The 21,532-nt window shown below is 35.6% G+C and overlaps 1 protein-coding gene and 1 pseudogene across 2 annotated transcripts in view; both read right to left on the bottom strand.

Moving 5' to 3' along the window:
- The window catches only part of LOC127154615 (broad substrate specificity ATP-binding cassette transporter ABCG2), a 42,600-nt gene extending 21,539 nt beyond the window's left edge, over window positions 1-21,061 (bottom strand). For both annotated transcript variants that reach the window (XM_051096258.1, XM_051096261.1), the window contains exon 1: window positions 21,043-21,061. The gene's annotated coding sequence lies outside the window, so the exon portion shown is untranslated. The remainder of the gene's footprint in view (window positions 1-21,042) is intronic.
- On the bottom strand, window positions 1,763-21,115 carry LOC127154618 (broad substrate specificity ATP-binding cassette transporter ABCG2-like; annotated as a pseudogene).
- Between the last annotated feature and the right edge of the window lie 417 nt (window positions 21,116-21,532).

Below are 21,532 nucleotides of genomic sequence, written 5' to 3'. Positions count from 1 at the left end.
CAAAAATATGAAATGCATTTATTCAACACCAAACCCCTGCGATCGCAGACAGGTATCTGAACTTACTTTATATGAACACAATACTTTATATTGACGCAAATAAATACATTTCATATTTATATATTATGTCGTTTCAAATACCTGTCAGCGATCGCAGGTGTTTTCTGTCAAATACATTTTTCTTTTCATATACAGAATCTTTAGGTACTTATCAACAACCGCAGACAGTTTGTCAAACAAATACATTTTATATTTTTGTACTGTAACATTAACTAGGTGTCAGTGGAGCACCCTCACCACCTGATGAGGGGAGATGTAAATAATTAAGAAAACGCAAGACACGGAGCTGCTGCTTCACCATCAGAGTCTCTGTATTTTCTGAGCAGCCCCCAACACAAACAGGTGAACACCTCCCGAGGGAAAACAATCAAGCAATCAGTGTATCATTCAAGGCTGAGCAGGGAACATTAATCGTCACAGATAAGACGCTATACTATGCATTTGAAAAAATACACTTCATTTGTTTCAAGTTCAGTGTTTCTGATATAATTTACTGGCATTTTTCCCTTAATTTCCCACATTTATTTATTTATGGAACCACCACATCAGCGATCTCATGTTTTTTTTATTCATAAACACCAATTTAAGATACCTGTCAGCAACTGCAAGCTTTTGTCAAAATACATTTCTATTCATGAAGTAGGTTGAAATAACCTTTGTTTTTGTTTGTTTGTTTGTTTTTTCACTTCAGGTAAGTATCATGTCAGACAGTGTGAATTCACTCACTACTACAGGGACAAATAATTAAGGTATTTTAGTATGACAGATAACTAGCTCAATAAATACATTAATAGATAGATAATATATAAAGCAGAGACAATAGGAGAGTAGTAAAGCCACTGTAAATGATTCCTAAACTGGTCTAACACTCTAACGTCAGAACAGGCAGAATGTGCACCTCAGACTAAGTACAAGTTATCAGAAGTGCATTAAAACAAATATTTAGACAAAAGATTAACAAATCTGGACAGCTGTAGGCCCACACATACATTTACCCCACTGTTACAGGTCTGATTCGTTGCTCAGGTGCATGTGGCTTCTTCACTCTACAGAGCAAACCAAACAGTTCACAGTACCTCAATCCTGGTGTTGTTATAGGCAGTCAAGTGTGACAGTCATTCCACTCTGGCCTAACTCGATCCAACACCGGCTGTCATGATTTTCTATGTTTGCCACTTTTTCTGATCTCTTAGACCAACCCCTCTTCAGCAAACAAATCATCCCTTTATAGATGTAAACATGGCGTAAATTAATTCTGCTGGTCTGACTCGGAGGACCTCTGACCACTTTTTTCCATCTTTGGCAGATCACATATACACTTTCAAGGTATGCAAGGGTTAATTTCTTGTTACAAGAGAGAAGAATCACTTGCATTAATGCCCAACCGAAGTTTTGCTTCTACACAGTGTATCTGCAGAGTGGTATATGTGGACAATTTCAGCAAACACTGCATAATCCAGCATGTTATTGTTGCAATAGAATGCCCTGAAGAAATAATCTCATTGGCAGTTGGGGGGAATCACCTCCATTGTCTGGTAAAACCAAGAATAATAGAAAATTTCTTTGTTATAAATAATAGCTTTTTTGGACACCAACCTTAAAGCCAAAGCAAACAAAAACAACTAAACGCTGTCAAACTGGAGTGACTCTGTATTGTAGAAAAACAGCCATAGAACAGATTTAGTCCTTACCAGTGTTTAATCCAAAACGCACTGGCAAACCGGGCATAAGGCATAAACCAACACTTACATAAATGAGACCGGACAAAGAACACAGGTGAACTGATACAAACAAGATCAATTAACAAAACACAGCTGAACTAAACAACTAATCACATCAGTAACTATGACAACCAATAACAAACAGAAAACCCAAAAGGGAATACAAGAACTGGCGAAAACAAGCTAAAAGTCCATTAAAAGAGAAACTAACTGTACGTATCCGTAACAGACTCCATATTGCTGTATTTTATTTACTATACAGTTCCTGAGCAAAAAGCAAAAACACTAAAAACAATAACATTCATTTTGATACATATCTTTGGTGTGCAAACTATTTGAGAACAATAACCCTGAGTATATTTAGTTCTCCACTGGATGTATGTTTATGATTTCCTTCTGCATTATGACTGTTTGAGTGGGAAATGGGATTTGGTGGATGTTGTGGGACTGTGTTTAGGTGAATTTCTTGATGAAGCGCAGCTTGAGGTAAGCGATGATGAGGAAGATGAGGGTCATGATTCCCAGAGCCAAATGATTCTGCCACAAACCCCAGGTTGAGTAATCAATGCCCTGTTCGTCCAGAAAGTCCTCGCCTGTTGAACAGCTGCAATAAGAAAAGAGAAAAAATGCATCATTGCTTGCTGGTTTTCTACACTGAAATATCATGTTGAATGAGCTCATTTTGGCACTAAAGTGAGTGATGCATGAAAATGCAATGGAGCAGCTGTAGCTTAAATTGATGGGAGGATCTTATTGGCTGTGGGAAATTGATTGAAGAGGCGTTTCAGCTGTGATGCCTCAGTGAAGCAGTATTTAAGCAGGCATTGTCTGCACTTGTGAAAATACTCTACGCTGATGTTCTTTTCCCACAAACAACAATGCAAGTGTTTTTTTTTTTTGCTGCTTCTACATCTCACTTAAACAGATTTTTTTTTTACAAATCTATTTCACAAAGCCTGTGAAATCCATGCAAAACAGCATCCATTTTTTTGTTTCTAATAGCATTTAATTTCTTCAAAATTTCTTCCCGTATTTATTAATCTCTGTTACTGCTACTTAATACGAATTCATTAGGGCTGTCAGTCGATTAAAAGTTTATGAATGGCAGTGAATGGGTGTTGAGATTTTGAAGTCCAATAAAGTGCATCCATCCATCATAAAAAGTGCTCCACTCAGCTCCAGTGGTAAATAAAAGCCTTTTGAAGCAAATCGATGTGTTTGTGTCAGAAAAATATCCATGTTTAAAACTTTATAAACCATAATCTCTAGCTTCCACTAACTTGTGCATTCAGAATGCTGAATGAGAACGCTAGAGATTGCGGTTTATAAAGTTGAAAATACGGATATTTCACAAACACAGTGATTTGCTTCAAAAGGCTTTAATTAACACCCCGGAGCTGTGTGGAGTACTTTCATTTTGTATGGACACTTTCTTGGACTTCAAAATCTCAACACCCATTCACCGCCATTATAAAGCATGGAAGAGCCAGGACATTTTTTTTATATAACTCTGATTGTTTTCATCTGAAAAAAGAAAGTGATGGCTCGAGGGTGAGTAAATCATAGGGTGAACTATCCCTTTAAAAATGTAACCTAAATTGTTACCATTTACTTTATTTCAAGTACCAAATTTTTATTTTATTATCATTTCATTTATTTCAAGTAACACAATTGTTTTTGATGATTTTTACTTTCAGTCAACTGTTAATTGTTAACTAGTCTCATGCAGTTTGATACTCACACTTCTACTAAAGTGCTGCTTATGTTCCTCATGTCACAGAAGGTGAGGTTGGTGAGCTCATTGATTTCCAAAGCCTGGAAGAACATTCATCATCATCATCATCATTATCATCATCCACAAATAATTTGTTCAAGAAAATTTGCATTAATTATAAATGAACTTAAGAAGAAGATCATGCTACAGCAAAATATTCAGACTCACAGCGAGACCGTAACGAGGAATACTGAAATACTTCAACCAGTTCAACCAGTTTGCAACACTTGGGAGATTCACCAGCAGCCCTGAGGAGAGCTGAAACACAAGCAGGAATAAAATATTATTAATTAATTAATTAATTAATAATTATAAATTATTTATAAACTATACAGAATTTTATGTTTTTAATATAGTTTATATATATAGTTTTTTTTATAATAAACAATTTTTAAACAATTATCATGATTTTTATTTTTATTATTTTTATTGTTTTACTCTAACATTGAAATTAACTCACTAATAGCCTTAAAAATCTCTGTTCCTTCATTCTTCTGTTTTCAATTTATTTTACTCTGTTCTACATTAGGTTGGATGGGGAGAGATTACAACTATAACAACTGTTGTATCTGTTAAAATAATTACATTCATTATTGCAAACAGTCATAAAAAACCTTAACCATGTTACATTCACAGCCTCATGAGGCACTAGTGCTTTATTTGCGCTTGAATGTGTTTGTGAGTGTTTGTTCACCTTCATAAAGATAAAGATGATGTTCAAGAAGATGCAAGCGATGGCCACCACCCTCTGATCAGCAGAAATGGCCAGAGTCATGGACGTGGCTGTGTGCGTCACCAGAATGATGGAGAAGAGGAAGATGAAGAACGCCGCAGGTGTCGACTTTAGTCCTGCACAGGAAACATCAAACATCAGACCGCAGGTTCCATATCAGACGAGCATGAATGATGCATTGATGAGACCGTTTGTCTGACCGATCATCCAGTAGATCACACAGCTGAAGATGATGACTGGGATGGTGCGCAGAAACAGGACATCAGACAGGATCTTGGACAGGAAGTACACCGACACTCTGTAGTAGCCACTGATGTACTCGTGCCTGAGGACACGCCCACCACAACATCATCAAACAATCAAATATTCAAATATTCAAATTACAACCAATCAACTCACTGGAATAAAATTTGTGCCAAAACTAAATCTTACTAGAAGCTTTTTTTGTGATATCAACCTCAAATTTGGAGAAGCACTTGTTTAGATTTATGGCTTTAATTTTCTCCCAGTTTTAGAGTAAAATCCAGGTAATTTACCATAGAAATATTACGTTGGGATTTTTTTACATTTATGACTGTTGTAGCGGCAGCTGTGGTCTGATCTCCTTAAAATGCTTGTTTATAATCATCAGTCGCATGTGCTCAGCAGGTTTCATGAAGTTTTGAGTTTTCCTTTATTTTACTGGATTTGGGGTAAATTCAGACAGGCCCCTTCTCTAAACAAGCCCGTTATAATTTCCCAAAAGGTAAATTTCAACATTTGTTTGATAATTATAATAATTGATGACCTAGGGAGTGCAGTGTTTCTGTCCCAAATTGCCTTCAAATTTCTCTCAGACCTTTAGGGCCCATAGAGTTTTGTTCCGACCAACCTTCGTTTACCTTGTCTAACAGATGCTCAAACTTCATCAGCCAATGGCAATGGCATGTTTTTTGAGATACACAAATGAGATACAGTTGTGGCACTCTGGACTACTACCATGCACAGTAATTTTCATACTGATAGGACAAATGGCTGCATAGTCCATTTTTATGGTTTTTCCCTGTTATAGTGCCACCAAGTGGCCAAGCTATGCAATTTTTCCCTGTGACATCAGATTGAGATCTTGCATAGGTGTTCTGAGTTTTTTTTTTTTGATAATTATTAATACTCACTCTCTTCCTGCACTAGTTCACTTCCGATCAGGCAAAAAAAAAAAACCTAGAACTAGTTCGCAAAAGTTAATACCTGAAAATTTCGAATCTGAGTTTGTGTTTTGTCCGGTGTGAGCCAAGGATTGCAACAACATAAGACACTTGACCCTGCGACTGACGGTTTATGAGTGATTTTGTACTTTTGTTCGCTGTAGCGCCCCCGTTAGGCCGATTTGGGTGAGCCTTGTTCACGTTGTAGGCAGTGTGAGTACTACCATCCCTCCAAGTTTCATATCTCTACAACTTACGGTTTGGTTTAATCGATACGCTTTAAAGGAAAGGTCCACTTCTAGAACAAAAATGTACAGATAATGTACTCACTTCCATGTCGTCCAAGATGTTCATGTCTTTCTGTCTTCAGTCATAAAGAAATTATGGTTTTTGAGGAAGTTTTTGGTGCCCCGATTTTGAACTTGCACTCAAAAAGTAGTTTAAACGCAGCTTCAGAGGGCTCTAAATGATCCCAGCCAAGGAAAAAGGGTTTTATCTAGTGAAATGATCGGTCATTTTTTTCGAAAAATAAAAATGTGTATACTTTTTAAGCACAAAAGCTGGTGTAGCACAGACTCTGGGATGCACGTCCACGATGCTACGAATTAGTGATGGGTCGTTCTTGAACGATCTTATTTTCTCCTACAACTTCAGAATCGTCCGACATTGTTGTACCTTTTTGTTTGTAAACAGTGTTTGACTTACTTGCACTTTCTTAGTCTTTGTGCATTCGCTTTGTAAACACTGGGTCTGTAGTTCTGCCTATGACCTTTTGACATGATTCAATAGTGCGTAGCGTCGTGGACGCGCATCCCAGAGCCTGTGCTACACAAGCTTTTGTGCTTAAAACATATACAAATGTTTTTTCATTTATTCTACATTTTGGAAGTTCAAAATCGGGGCACCAATGAAGTCCATTATATGGAGAATAATGCTGAAATGTTTTCCTCAAAAACCATAATTTCTTTACAACTGAAGACAAAGACATGAACATCTTGTATGACAAGAGGGTGAGTAAATTATTTGTAAATTGTTCTGGAAGTGGACTTCTCCTTTAACAAAAAAGGTAAAACAGCGATATAGGGCGATTTTGAAGTTGAGGGAGAACATGAGATGGAAGTTTTCTCAACATACCCTAACCGTCATGAACTGGAAAAAAATTAGTTCAGGCAGAGTAACACAAGACGAGCGTTTGACATTAAAAAGTATTTAAATTATATTATTTTTATTAAAATAACAATCATTCGCTAGATAATGATCGATAGATAGCTTCTTTCATTTGAAGCTGCATTTAAACTACATTTTGGAAGTTCAAAATCGGGGCACCATATCAGTCCATTATATGGAGAAAAATGAAATGTTTTCTTCAAAAAAAAATAATTTCTTTACGGCTGAAGAAAGAAAGACATGAACATCTTGGATGACAAGGGGGTGAGTACATTATCTGTGAATCTTTGTTTTGGAAGTGGACTTCTCCTTTAAGTTTTTGAAGAATGCTGATCTGTGACATTCTAAAAAAATATGCGCTATGCGCTTGAACCCCTGTTGAGTATTTTTGCACATTTTCATTTTTTTTTTTTTTTTTTTTAACTTTTTTGTTGTACATTCAGTCCTGACACAGATGTTCAAGAACCATTAATTAAACCAAACATCATGAAAATCATTCCTTTTTTTTTTTTTTTTAAAGAAAGAATCAACTCTGAATTGGCAACTCTAGTAAGTGTGTTTGTGTGTGTGTGTACTTGTTTTTGCTACATTGTGGGGACCAAATGTCCCCACAAGGATAGTAAAACCTGAAATTTTTGACATTGTGGGGACCGGCTTGTGGTCCCCATGGGTACAAAAGCTTATAAATCATACAGAATGAGATTTTTTGAGAAAGTAAAAATGCAGAAAGTTTTCTGTAAGGGTTAGGTTTAGGGGTAGGGGTAGGGTAAGGGGATAGAAAGTACAGTGTGGACAGTATACAAACCATTGCACCTATGGAGAGTCCCCACAAAGATAATAAACCAGACGTGTGTGTGTGTGTGTGTGTGTGTGTGTGTGTGTTTACTCACACAAACAGTTTCCTCTCAATGATGAAGAGATCCGCTGAGGAAATAGAGTTGAAGCACTGATTGGTGGCGATGAAGAAGAACACGCCCACCCTGAAACACACACACACACACACACACACTACTGTTAATGGACATCCAATGAAAGAAACATACACAAAGTTGTATCACAGTATAATTCTGTAATTTTATTTGAAAACATCAGGGCTGTTCATCAGATCTGAACACTGAATCACTTCTGATTTAAGCAGAAATGATTCATCACACAGTAATACTGGCTCAGCTGGATGCAAGCGTTTTCATACCTGTTCTGAATACCGCTCGAATTCTCCTTCACTCCAAAAAGTACGGCTCCAGTAACCAGAGCTAGCAAAATCATCACCCCGACCTGGAGAAACAAGACACAGATTAATATAGAAATGCTAGCTTTAACGTAAAACTTCATTATTCTTTTAATATTTTTTTATATATATAAATCTATATATTCTTTTCACACACACACATACACTATACATATATATATATATATACACACACACACTGACCAAAATTATAAACGCAACACTTTTGTTTTTGCCCCCATATTTCATGAGCTGAACTCAAAGATCTAAGACTTTTTCTATGTACACAAAAGGCCTATTTCTCTCAAATATTGTTCACAAATCTGTCTAAATCAGTGTTTGTGAGCACTTCGCCTTTGCCAAGATAATCCATCCACCTCACAGGTGTGGCATATCAAGATGCTGATTAGACAGCATGATTATTGCACAGGTGTGCCTTAGGCTGGCCACAATAAAAGGCCACTCTAAAATGTGCGGTTTTATCACACAGCACAATGCCACAGATGTCGCAAGTTTTGAGGGAGTGTGAAATTGGTATGCTGACTGCAGGAATGTCCACCAGAGCTGTTGCCCATGAATTTAATGTTCATTTCTCTACCATAAGCCGTCTCCAAAGGCGTTTCAGAGAATTTGGCAGTACATCCAACCGGCCTCACAACCGCAGACCACGTGTGACAACACCAGCCCAGGATCTTCACCTCCAAGATCATCTGAGACCAGCCACCCGGACACCTGCTGCAACAAACAGTTTGCATAACCAAAGAATTTCTGCACAAACTGTCAGAAACCGTCTCAGGGAAGCTCATCTGCATGCTTGTCATCCTTATTGGGGTCTCAACCTGATGCAGTTCGTCATCGTAACCGACTCGAGTGGGCAAATGCTCACATTGGATGGTGTCTGGCACTTTGGAGAGGTGTTCTCTTCACAGATGAATCCCAGTTTTCACTGTACAGGGCAGATGGCAGACAGCGTGTATGGCGTCGTGTGGGTGAGCGGTTTGCTGATGTCAACGTTGTGGATCGAGTGGCCCATGGTGGCGGTGGGGTTATGGTATGGGCAGGCATATGTTATGGACAACCAACACAGGTGCATTTTATTAATGGCATTTTGAATCCACAGAGATACCGTGAGGAGATCCTGAGGCCCATTGTTGTGCCATTCATCCACGACCATCACCTTGCAGCATGATAATGCACGGCCCCATGTTGCAAGGATCTGTATGCAATTCCTGGAAGCTGAAAACATCCCAGTTCTTGCATGGCCAGCATACTCACCGGACATGTCACCCATTGAGCATGTTAGGGATGGTCTGGATCGGCGTATACGACAGCGTGTTCCAGTTCCTGCCAATATCCAGCAACTTCCCACAGGCATTGAAGAGGAGTGGACCAACATTCCACAGGCCACAATCAACTCTGTGCGAAGGAGATGTGTTGCACTGCATGAGAGGAAATGGTGGTCACACCAGATACTGACTGGTCCCCCAGTAACACAGATTTAGACAGATTTTTGAACAATATTTGAGAGGAATAGGCCTTTTGTGTATATAGAAAAAGTCTTAGAACTTTGAGTTCAGCTCATGAAAAATGGGGGCAAAAACAAAAGTGTTGCGTTTATAATTTTAGTCAGTGTATATATCGTTCAGCTCAAAGGCTGATAAAACATCTGTGAATGGCTGATGTAGACAGTTGCTCTGACCTCAGCACATAAGGTTTGTGGGTTCAGCATGAGGTTCTTGAAGGTTTTCTTGAGGACCCATTTGAACTGGTGAAAGAAGGATGTGCTGTAGGTGACAGTTCTGGATTTGGGTCGTGTGCTGTAGTCCTGTCCCTGAACGATTCGCTCCAGCTCGCTTTTTGTCTCTTTGTAGCTGGCACTGTTCTTGTATTCCTCCACCAAACGATCCTCGATGCCCTTCAGAGATGAACTCAGCTGCTCCTGGTCCAGTTCTGACACACGCAAACACATTTATGATCAGTCACACAAACACAAAACACTAACATTCTCATTTCAGACAATGAAGATATCATTAACTAAAATGAACTAAAATGATTAACATTCCTATTAAAGCTGAAATAAATTCTGAATATTAGATGAAAACTTTATTATTAAAAAAAATAATAATAATATAAAATAATAATAAATAACATACATAAATAAAATACATTTTAAAATTAACATTATGTTATTAATTAAAATCAAATAAAAAATAATAAAATAAAATAAGCAGGTGATTGTTGACTGAAAATAGCTGCAAAGTGAGATGTATACTGAGAAATCATACAGAAGGGAAACTGCTGTACCTTCACTGTTGTTTAACTTGTTAAGAGCAACAGCGGTGGATTCTCCATTGATGACATCCAGAAAGAAATCAGCAGGGTTGTTATGAGGTTCACAGGTGTATCCTGACACACATACAGCAGACATCAGTATCAGGGCATGAGCGGTTGTTCACATACATATGTGTGTGTGTATGTGTTTTCATACCGATCTGACTGAAATAGTTCAGGGTGTCCTGAGCCGGCCCGTGATACACCAGTCTTCCTCCCACCAGCAGCGTGAGGCTGTCAAACAGCCGGTAGATGGAGTAGCGCGGCTGATGGATGGACAGGATGATGGTGCGACCCCTGTTCGCCATTCTGAACAAAACACAAGTTAAACAGTTAACAAAGTTAAACACACGGGACGGTTAAAACACAGAATGGCATGGTGGTTTAGGTAAATCTCACAACAATGTCAGTGTCACGCTTCTAAAATAAATGTATTTATCTTATTTATAAAATAAAAAAAATAAATAATGAAATTAATGATTTTAATTTTTTTTTTTTTTTTTTTTTTTTTGAAAAAAAAAAAAGTAAATTTAGAAATAAAATTTATCTAAAGTTATCAAATTTGTAAATCAAATGTACAAATAATTTATATAAATACATTTATACAAGATTTAAATTAAATATATATTTTTCTGGATTTGCCCCAATGTGATATTTTCATTATTGAAAAAAAAAAAAATAATACAGATTTTAAATACCAAGTATGTAAAATAAAATATTATATATGTTATAATACATATTATATTTTATTAATTAGTTATTATTAAAAGTACATTTTTTTAGTAAAATAAATAAAATATACATTTATATTTCTGTGATATTTTCATTATTTAGCACAACAGTTTAACAAAATAATATTTATTTATTTTGATATATATATCAAATTATAAAGAAAATGGTGATGAACAGCCACACGTTACTATCATATAATTAAAAAAATGTAACTGAAAAAAAAATCAAAATCAGAATACAATTTAAGTTAGGGCTACATATATAATTAAAAAAATTATTTCATATATAATTAACTGTTTTTAAGTTATAGTTATTTTACAATCAGACAATTTTCTCTATTGTCATATTTTCATTAAATCATTTAATTTTGTTAAATCAGCATAACTTAAAGGATGTAAAACAAAAATGCCATGTGTGAATAATTTCATAACTTCCATAATACATATTTATTTAAAAAATATTTTTAACAATAATATTTTAATAATATTTATATATATATTTTTAACTATTACACACCTTTAAGTAAATTCATATGAACATGTGTTTCTTGTTATTTAGGTGTGGAATAAACCAGTTTCATATAAACGCACCTCTTGAGCAGCATGAGGACTGAGTTGGCCGTACTGGCATCCAGGCCGGTGGTGGGTTCATCCAGGAAAAGCACTGGTGGATCAAAGATCAGCTCCATGCCGATGCTCGTCCTCTTCCTCTCTCCACCCGAGACGCCACGAATCATCTGCGTGCCCACCTGTAAAACCAGCCAATCAGAGCAGTTGTGAATTCAAACCCTGCCCTCTAAACTCAGTGATGAACTTCAATACTGAATTTGTCAAATTCATCATGATTCACATCACTAGATCACACAGATCAAGTTTATTTTATGTTTGTTAGACAGAGTTTCCTATATATATATATATATATATATATATACACATACACACACACACACAAACATGAATGATCATTTTTGAAAATTCATTATTGCATACTCCTCCTAGTAGAATCATGCAATTTACACCAAATTATGTCTACATGACGCCAGAATACTGAAGATTTTAAATTGCAAACATTATCATTATTTTAAATAGTGTTGCCATGCCGATTTATTAAAGTAATTGTACAAAAAGGAAACTGCAGTTCTATTTAAAGTGTGTTGTTCAAAAACATCAAAACTTTTTACATACAGAGAACTAGGAAACATGCTTAGTTTAATGAATTTTTGATGCTCAGGAAGCTGACAGATCAGACATTTAAGCTGACATTTAAGCCTGTAATACTAAGGTTGTCAACTAGATGAAGTCATAAGATAAGAAATCTTTTAAGCCTAATGCTTTTTCTACTCACTTTCCATCAGTTAGAATGACAAATAAATGAATAGAAACAGTTTATTTGTACTGTACCTTCAATATAGTTTCATACAATTATTTTACAAATGCTTATAGATCATTAAAATAATTTAAAGATTATTAAAAGTTTTATATATCCTTCCCTTTCTCTGTGTGTGTTTGTTTCACACTTCTGCTGTTCTAGAGTAACACTTTCATTGCTGTAGCTCAACAGATTGCTAGAGGGTTAAATGGATGTGGCTGCTGTGCACTGTTTTCTTGATGCCACCAAGGCCTGGGCCCGTCATCGCTGCTTACAGCATTTTTTTATTGTATGTTTTTATCTAGCTATTCTTTGGGGAGGGAAAAAACACTCAAAAAGTATTGAGACAGTAGCTTCATCTAAACTAAAAATGAGATTAGATAAAGTCTTTATTGTTTTGTCAGAATGCTAAGTTTTAAGGTACAATAATTACTAATCATTTCATTAACAAACAACAGTTGATTGTTGTTTGCTGTTGTTAATTGCTCATGTAACGTGTGTTTGATTCGTTACCCGTGAATCGGCCACTTTGCTCAATCCCAGCTCCTAAATGAGTCTCTCGATCTTCTCATCTTTTTCTCTCTGACAGATTGACTTCGGGAGCCGTAAAGCCGCTGAGAAACGCAGGTTCTCGCGAACTGTCAGCGTCCCCATGACCACGTCATCCTGCAAAAAAACACAAAACACACAGTCCAGTTCTTCTAATCTTAGCAATCCCACAATTCCCTCATTCATAGTATGAATTCAACAGAATAACAAGTTTATCTTCTTGTTTTAACTGCTGAAGTCAGTTTTTAGAATCAAACATGATGTTCAGCATTTGTGCTCCAGACATGAGTGATTCCCCACATCATGTGTCGTTGAGGGGAACGTGCTGCTCTTTTACTACAAAAACAGAAGAAAGTAAATGTTTGTGTGATTCATACCTGCACTACGTATCCAGACAGACATTTGAAGTTTGGAGGTTGTGGAGCTCCGTCTATAAGAACCTCTCCAGAGAGACCAGCAGGATCCTTACGAGCGGCCAGAACGTCCAGAAACCTACAGTAAAACACAAACATCATGATACAAAACACAGTAAATGTTATTTTAAAAACTATAATTTTTAATAAATTAATAAACTTTAAATATATATATATATATATACATATATACACACACATGTATACTGCCACTCAAAAGTTTGGGATCAGTCATTTTTAATGGTTTTTAAAGAAGTTTCTTATTCTCATCAAGGCTGTGTTCATAATACTGTGAAATGTTTTTCTATATTAATATACATTCAAATTGTATTTATATCTGTAATTAAAGTTGCATTTTCAGTCTTCAGTGTCACATGATCCTTCAGAAATAATTTTAATATACTGATTTATTACCAATGATGAAAACAGTTGTTCTGCTTAATATTTTTTGGAATCTGTGTTACTTTTTTATGAATTCTTTGATCAATAAAAGGTTAAAAAGAACAGCATTTATTTAAAATAGAAAGGTTTTCTAACAATATACACTACTGATCAAAAATTTGGGGTCAGTACAGTTTTATTCTTTCTTTTTTTGAAAGAAATTAATACTTTTATTTACCAAGGATGTGTTAAAATTAATAAAATGTGATAGCATAGATTTACATTCTTAGAAAAGATTTATATTTTGAATAACTTTTCTTCTTTTCTTTTTAACTTTTTATTCATCAAAGAATCCTGAATCACAGGTTCCAAAAAATATTTGGCAGCACAACTGTTTCCAACATTGATAAATTTATTCTAATAATAAATCAGCATATTAGAATGATTTCTGAAGGATCATGTGACACTTAAGACTGGAGTAACAGCTGATGAAAATTCAGGAAATAAATTATATCTGAAAGTATATTAAAATAAAAAACATTATTTTATATTGTAAAAACATTTTGCAATATTATTGTTTTTTTTCTGCAAATAAATGCAGCATTGATGTTCTTTAAAATACATTACACATCTTACTGATCCCAAACTTTTAAGTAGTATATATATATATATATATATATATATATAAAATAACGTGTATCTTCAGCTCTTACGATGATTTCCCACTCCCAGTTGGTCCTAATACGGCGTTTAGTCCTGGCCTCATGATACCACTAGAAAAAATAACACAGAATTACTTCATAATTATCATCAGCACGTCTTCTTTACTATCACATGATCACATAAAACTAATTAAATCCAAACAGAGGAAACAATACTGAAAAACACTGATGGCAGACAGCGTGTATGGCGTCGTGTGGGTGAGCGGTTTGCTGATGTCAATGTTGTGGATCGAGTCGCCCATGGTGGTGTGGGGTTATGGTATGACCATCACCTCATGTTGCAGCATGATAATGCACGGCCCCATGTTGCAAGGATCTGTACACAATTCCTGAAAGCTGAAAACATCCCAGTTCTTGCATGGCCAGCATACTCACCGGACATGTCACCCATTGAGCATGTTTGGGATGCTCTGGATCGGCATATACGACAGCGTGTTCCAGTTCCTGCCAGAGATGGCAAAAGTACACACACCCTTCACTCAAGTAGAAGTACTTAAGTGAAGGAACACTCATGTTTAAAAATACTCTGGTAAAAGTAGAAGTACTGACTACACTTTTTTACTCAAGTTAAAGTAAAGAAGTATGAGCTCTTACATGTACTTAAGTAAAAAGTACCCATTAGTACTGCCTGTTTTAGTGTCACGCTGGTAACCCACAACAAATTCTGGACCACCTATTTTTTGTATGGCCATCACATTAAAAAAAAAGGCTTAAAACCTAACAATGAAGCAAAATAATTAAATGTTATCTCTTGAACTGCACTTTCATTTCCATTTTCCTTTTTAGTCTCTTTATTTTCCACATCTCTCTGCATCACACTTTGTGTGTTTACTTTATTTTCCCACTAATTTTCTTGTACCTGTCCCTTTTCCCATCAGCCATCTACTGTTATGAACAGAACTGTCTACACCTTCTTGCAAAACAATCACCTCATTGTATTCTGTTTGCAATAACATAACTTTATTTTAGTTCAGTTTAAAGTATCACATTATGACCATGTGTTGTTTCATCGTAAAATTACTTAAATACTATTGATTTAGTAAAACTACATTTTCTAAATTGCCTAAATGTCAAAAATAGTACAATAATAATTACATATGACAAAATCTTTACAGAAAAATTCTTGTTCTGAACATGTTATTGCTTTATCATGAGTTGTACTTTTCTCTTATTAAAATTGATCATGTTTTTTGGCAGATTGATTAAAATCTGTTTTAATTCACAACCATAGTTTTACTACAAATTTCATGGTTAGGCTATGGTTAGTGTTGCAAAAAAAAAAAAAAAAAAACATGCTAAATTTGTGGTTACCATGGATTAACTTGGTTTTAATTTTCGTAAGGGTTGAGTTATTATCCGATCTGCTCTAGCGCCCTCTAAACTGATGTCCTTTTACATACAGCATTTTGAGTAATTGTCTTTTAGTTTAGTTTAGTTTAGTTTAGTTTAGTTTACAGTATTATTAATCCTCTGGCTGCTACTGCTAAGAGTTGCTAGCACTTAACTAAGTAAGCAAAGAAAAAACTACAGTAGCCTATTTACAGACGAAACTGATTTGCACTTGAAGTAGTTTCGCCTCTCAGATCCATGCCATTCTCGAGTCTCCCACATTGTTTACTCTGATATAAACCGTTTGGCAAAAAACGCTGAGCGCGTTGCCAGTACAGACTAACCAATTTATGATTTAGAAATTCGTAAACGAATGGTGATCCACCAAATGCAGATTAAAACTACAATAACAAGCCTGTTTTGAAAATGTAAGAAGTAGAAAGTACAGATATTTGTGTAAAAAAGTAAGGAGTAAAAGTAAAAAGTAATCCTAAAAATAAATAGTGAAGTTAAGTACTGATACCAGAAAAATCTACTTAAGTACAGTAACAAAGTATTTGTGTCTGATTTATCTTATGCCATGTATTGTTCTGCAGTGACCTGAATACCTAATGTAATCAGATGAATAAAAAGTAAGTTATGAAAGCATGCACTTGAAATGTGACTCTGGGTGTGCATCGTAAAAATTGGGTGTGCCACATTTACTGTCAGATTGATGTGCATTACTAACAATACATAGAGTTACATACCAGTGGCGGCTGGTATGGCACAGCAAACAGTTTCACAAACAGTGTTTCAAGATAAAAACAATATGATTTATTGCAATGCAGACAAAGTTAAAGAACATCTGCCTACCTGTTTATTCACGAAATCATCTCTGATCAGTTAATTTACCAGTCTCAAATTTTGTATACTTCCATGATCTGAGGATAACCATGTACAAGAAAATAAATGGGGCAAAAACAAAACAAAAAAAAAACCTGCATGTTCTTAGTTATTTATTTTTTATTATTATTTTTTTTACTTATTTGTACAGGAATTTTGCTCTTCTCTCCTTCTGGTTGACAAACTTCTCATTTTGATCCTCTTCAAAGTAGAAAAGCACTTCTCTGTTGTCATAGGCGTGGTGATTATGATCTTGAGAAGATTGACAGTCTCTGTGTCAGTCTATATATATAAAGTGTGTTTGCATCCCTTGCATTTTTTCCCCCTGCGGAACTCTCAGAATCAGAATTAGAAATTCACAACACATGCCATTATCTTGCTTCTGTGTGTAAGTAGATATATCATCTTTTAGTGACAAATTAAAGGAACTTATATCAGACCAGTCCAGTAGCATAAACCTAGCCACTGTATTAAGATATTAAACACTAGTTTGACCAACTAGCAGTCAGCCAAACAGTAAACTTAACAGTCTACTTTTTAATTTAACTAACTAAAAAAGATAGAAACTGTCTAGAAGAAAATAATTACATCAGTAACTTTCAAGACTACAGTAGTCAACATTTGAAGTGGATCAAAACCTTTCAAAGTTGTCCTTAAACCAAAATAATAGCTGTTTTTGTCTTAGGACATTTTTGATTAACTTTTGATCCACTTCAAATGTTGACTACTGTAGTCTAAGAAAACTATGTAGCTGGCCTCAGTGTTTCAGAGTTTACATATAGATCACAGTTATAAAACAGACAGTGGCGGCTGGGTCAAGTCTTCATGTACAGTACCAGAAAAGTGCTGATCAGTCACAAGTAGATGTTTGTTTCATGATGATGCTTCGGTCATCCACACAAATGGGAAAATAATTATGTACATAATCCCCTTATATGTAGCAGAAAATAGGTGGTTTATTTATTGAAATGCTACTGTAGACCTTGTTTTGTTTAGGAAACCAATAGCAAGTTCAAGATTAGGAGAAGTGAACACCGTAAAGGAGTACTGGAGTTCAAGCATTAGTAATAATATAATGTACATAAGTGTTATGTCAGCGTGATCTCATGATAATTCGTATGTATTTTACGTAAAATGTGGTTCCACAAAACGTACATTTACTGCTGCATGTAAAGTCGTTTCCACAACACAGTGTGAAGTTTCCTGAATCAGGTGCTTTCACAGGTGTACAGTTGCAATCAAAATTATTCAACCCCCTTGACCTGCAAGACATTTTGATCCAGAGAACAAAATTTAGTGAAAACAATTCAACAAAGGCATCAGTACACTATTGGAGAAAGTTTGTCATTACACATTTGAATAATTCTGAGAATGCAAGTAAGTAACGTAAGAAAAAAATAAAAAATTAAATTGGCTCTAAATGTTCATGTTCAAAATTATTCAACCCCCAAAAGTAAAATTTGGTGCAAAATCTTTTATTCTTTAAAACCACCAATAATCGCTGCTTGAAAGTGCTTGGAAGCTTCTGTCACCTCTCTACTGCAATCTTGGCCCATTTCTCGCCTGAAAAAGCTTTCAGATCACTGATAATCTTTGGTTTTCACATTGCCACTGCTTTAATCAAATTCAAGCAAATATTTTCAATGAGAATTAAATCTAGAGACTGAACAGGCCACTCAAGAACATTCTATGACTGATTCCTGAACCAAGCTTAAGTAGATTTTGATGTATACTTTAGGATGATTGTCCTGCAGGAAAGTCCATTGATCATCAGCTTCAGTCATTGCACCAAAAGCATCACAATTCTTGCCAAAATGGCCTGATACTTCAAAGAATACATGATATCCTTCATACGGTCATGTTTTCCACTTCGTGCTACAGTAAAACAACCCCATAACAGAACTGATCCACCTCCATGTTTGACGATGGAGATGGTGTTCTTCTGCTTATAAGTTTTGTCTTTTTTTCGCTGATCCACAGGTCCAAATAGTTCTAGTTTGGTCACATCACTCCATGAAACATTCTTTTATTCCATTCCAGAACTCCACAGGTCTATCCAAATGAATTTTAGCATGTAATGCATGCATTTTAGCATTCTTTTTGGTCAAGAGTGGTATTCGGCAAGATGCCCCAACATGAAGGCCATACTTGTCTAGTGTTCTTTTCATACACTGCTTTGAAATGTTTTTCCTCGTTTCATCGGGTCGTATTGCAAGTCTTTGGCTGTACATTGCAGGTTTTTCTCAGTTGCTCTGATCAAACATTTTATGATATTGTGCTTTTTTTGTTCAACTCCCTCAAAGGTTTTCTGGTACAACACATTTCAAACTAAGGAATAAGGCTGCCAGATGCGTCTCTAGGAACTTTTAATGTCTTGGAAATCTTAATGTAGCCTTTCTAATAAAATAAGACAATTTCTTCTCTATAGTTTTTGTGAGAGCTCTGTTGACTGAGTCATATTAGTGACTCAACCGTATGTATGTGTCACACCCCAAGCTAATTCTGTTTTTTAATAAAGTTTATAAAGGCTTAATCGTGTTTTAAGACAATTTTGTTCCCTACCATAAAAAATAAGTGACTTAAAATGGCAATGTTGAACAGGGGTTGAATAATTATGACACAGGTGTGATATTAAAAAATCCTCAAAAACATTACATTCAATATTGACATTATAACTTTTAATATGCCATTAAACTGTTGTAGATGCGATTTTTATAAAGTCCTGGATCTTCAGAAAAGCTTGTATTTGTAAAGTACTGCAGTCTCTGGGGGGTTGAATAATTTTGATTGCAACTGTAGATCGACTGCTTTGTTCCCCCTAAACAGGGGTTAAAATTATTACAATGTTGCTTTTTATTCATGGTGCGGTTCACTTTCACACAGCAAAGTTTCTAAACGGATCAAATGTGTTAATACAAGTCACGCGCAAGTAAACTGTCCTCTCATTGGTCAAAGTTCCACGTTTTTTCTGGGATTCCGCTCAGCTGTCATCTGTCAGGATGGAACAACAACAGCTTTGCGGGCTTATTGTTATATTTTTTTATCGTTATATTAATTTATAATTTTGAGCAGGAGTCCAGGATTCGTCAAACAGAGCAATAAGGCGGCATTATAAAATGAAAAGGTGGGCTTTGATTGTGAATGGCGCAGACAGACAACACAGGTTCATTTTAAGCAGTATTAGCAAAACAACAAAGCTACTGCTGTTCATGGAACTGTTGGAACACACCATCAAAAGAGTGAAAGACTCACTTGAGCTCGATGAGGATGTTCTTCTTCGTGACCTTCCTCTTGCACAAGGAGCCGCTCTTCATCTTCACACTGTAGTTGATGTTGTGGAAGCTCACGGTCGCTCCTTGTCTGGCCGATGAGGAGGACACTTCTGTCCTGCACACATTGTTGTTTTGATCATCGACTGTGGTCATCTGGACGCCCGAGTCTGCCATCACACCTGGAAACCCTGAGGAACAACAAACCATCAGTTGTGAGATGACATGAACTCAGTAAATCATTACATCAGGATACACATCTGCCTCTAAAATCTTTCCTAATAATGTGCTAGTTAGCAAGTTTAAACGCTGCTAAAGTAAAAAGACTCGTTACTCCATGGAGAGAAGAGAGGGGCGGGGCAAGCAGAGCTCATTTGCATTTAAAGCAGCCTCGACCAGAATGGGATAATTTTTGCAGAGCTGATTTTAGCAAGGTAAAAAGGGTGTTGTTTTACACTAACATTGAGAATTTTTAACCAAAGTATATTATAGACTTTTCATTAACACCCTAAAGAATCATATCAACTTGTGGAAAATGGGCATCCAATGACCCCTTTAATAAAACAAGTTTCAGTCTGCTTGCAGGATCTCAATGTGCCTGATCAACTAGTTTTTCTTATAATGATGAACCACTTATGCCACTTCTAAACTAGTAGTTACATAAACTTTGATGAAATGTGCAGAATCACTACACTGTAAAAAACAATTTGTTGAATCAACTTAAAATAATTTGTAGCCTGGCTGCCTTAAAATTTGAAGTTCAGTCAACTCAAAAAAAGTTTATTCAACTTGAAATGTTAAATTATACTAAGTGACAGCTTAGATATTTGAGTTGAATCAACATAAAATTTTAAGGCAGATGGGTCACTTACACATCTGTTAAGTTTAGCAAACACAAATATCTAAGTTGTTACTTAGTACAACTTAACATTTCAAGTTGAATAAACTTATTTTAGTTGACTGAACTTAAAATTTTAAGGCAGCAGGGTAACAAATTATTTTAAGCTGACTCAACAAAATTGTTTTTTATTTTTTACAGTGTACAAATTTCAACAGCCTTCAATATTGCACAGCGAAAAAGAATGTAAAATGTATGAATGCCATATAATATTAATCAAAACGATCTTGTTTTGATCATAAAAATGGGTAAATATAACTATTAATCGACGATTATTGCGAGCCTGATTCAGAAAAACCGTATTTACACTCACCTGAAGCAGAGCCGATCTGCAGACTGTGCGTGTTTGTTGTCAATGTAAAAGGCGAGAGAGAGAGAGAGAGAGAGAGAAAGCGCGTGTTTTTGTGAATGAGGTTTCATTAAAAACAGGAGGCACGTCACACCTGTTATAATTACCGGAGTGACTGGAAAGTCATCAGTGTTTGTACAGGCAAATATCAAAATACCACGGTACCACCAGCTGATATGATTGGGAAGCTGATATGACTTTATGTTTTATTAATGTCCTTTCAGGACAAATGTGACCCTGGACCACAAACCAGTCATAAGGGTCCATTTTTTGAAATTGAGATTTATACATCATCTGAAAGCTGAATAAATAAGCTTTCCATTGGTACGGTTTGTTAGGATAGAGATAAAACTATTTTAAAATCTAGAATATGAGGGTGCAAAAAAAAAATCAAAATATTGAGAAAAAAGTTGTCCAAATGAAGTTCTTAGCAATGCAT

The sequence above is a fragment of the Labeo rohita genome, chromosome 23 (genome assembly GCF_022985175.1).
Source record: "Labeo rohita strain BAU-BD-2019 chromosome 23, IGBB_LRoh.1.0, whole genome shotgun sequence".
NCBI classification, from domain to species: domain Eukaryota; kingdom Metazoa; phylum Chordata; class Actinopteri; order Cypriniformes; family Cyprinidae; genus Labeo; species Labeo rohita.
The sequence above is the reverse complement of the archived record's forward strand: the minus strand, read 5'-3'. Positions and strand labels throughout refer to the sequence as shown.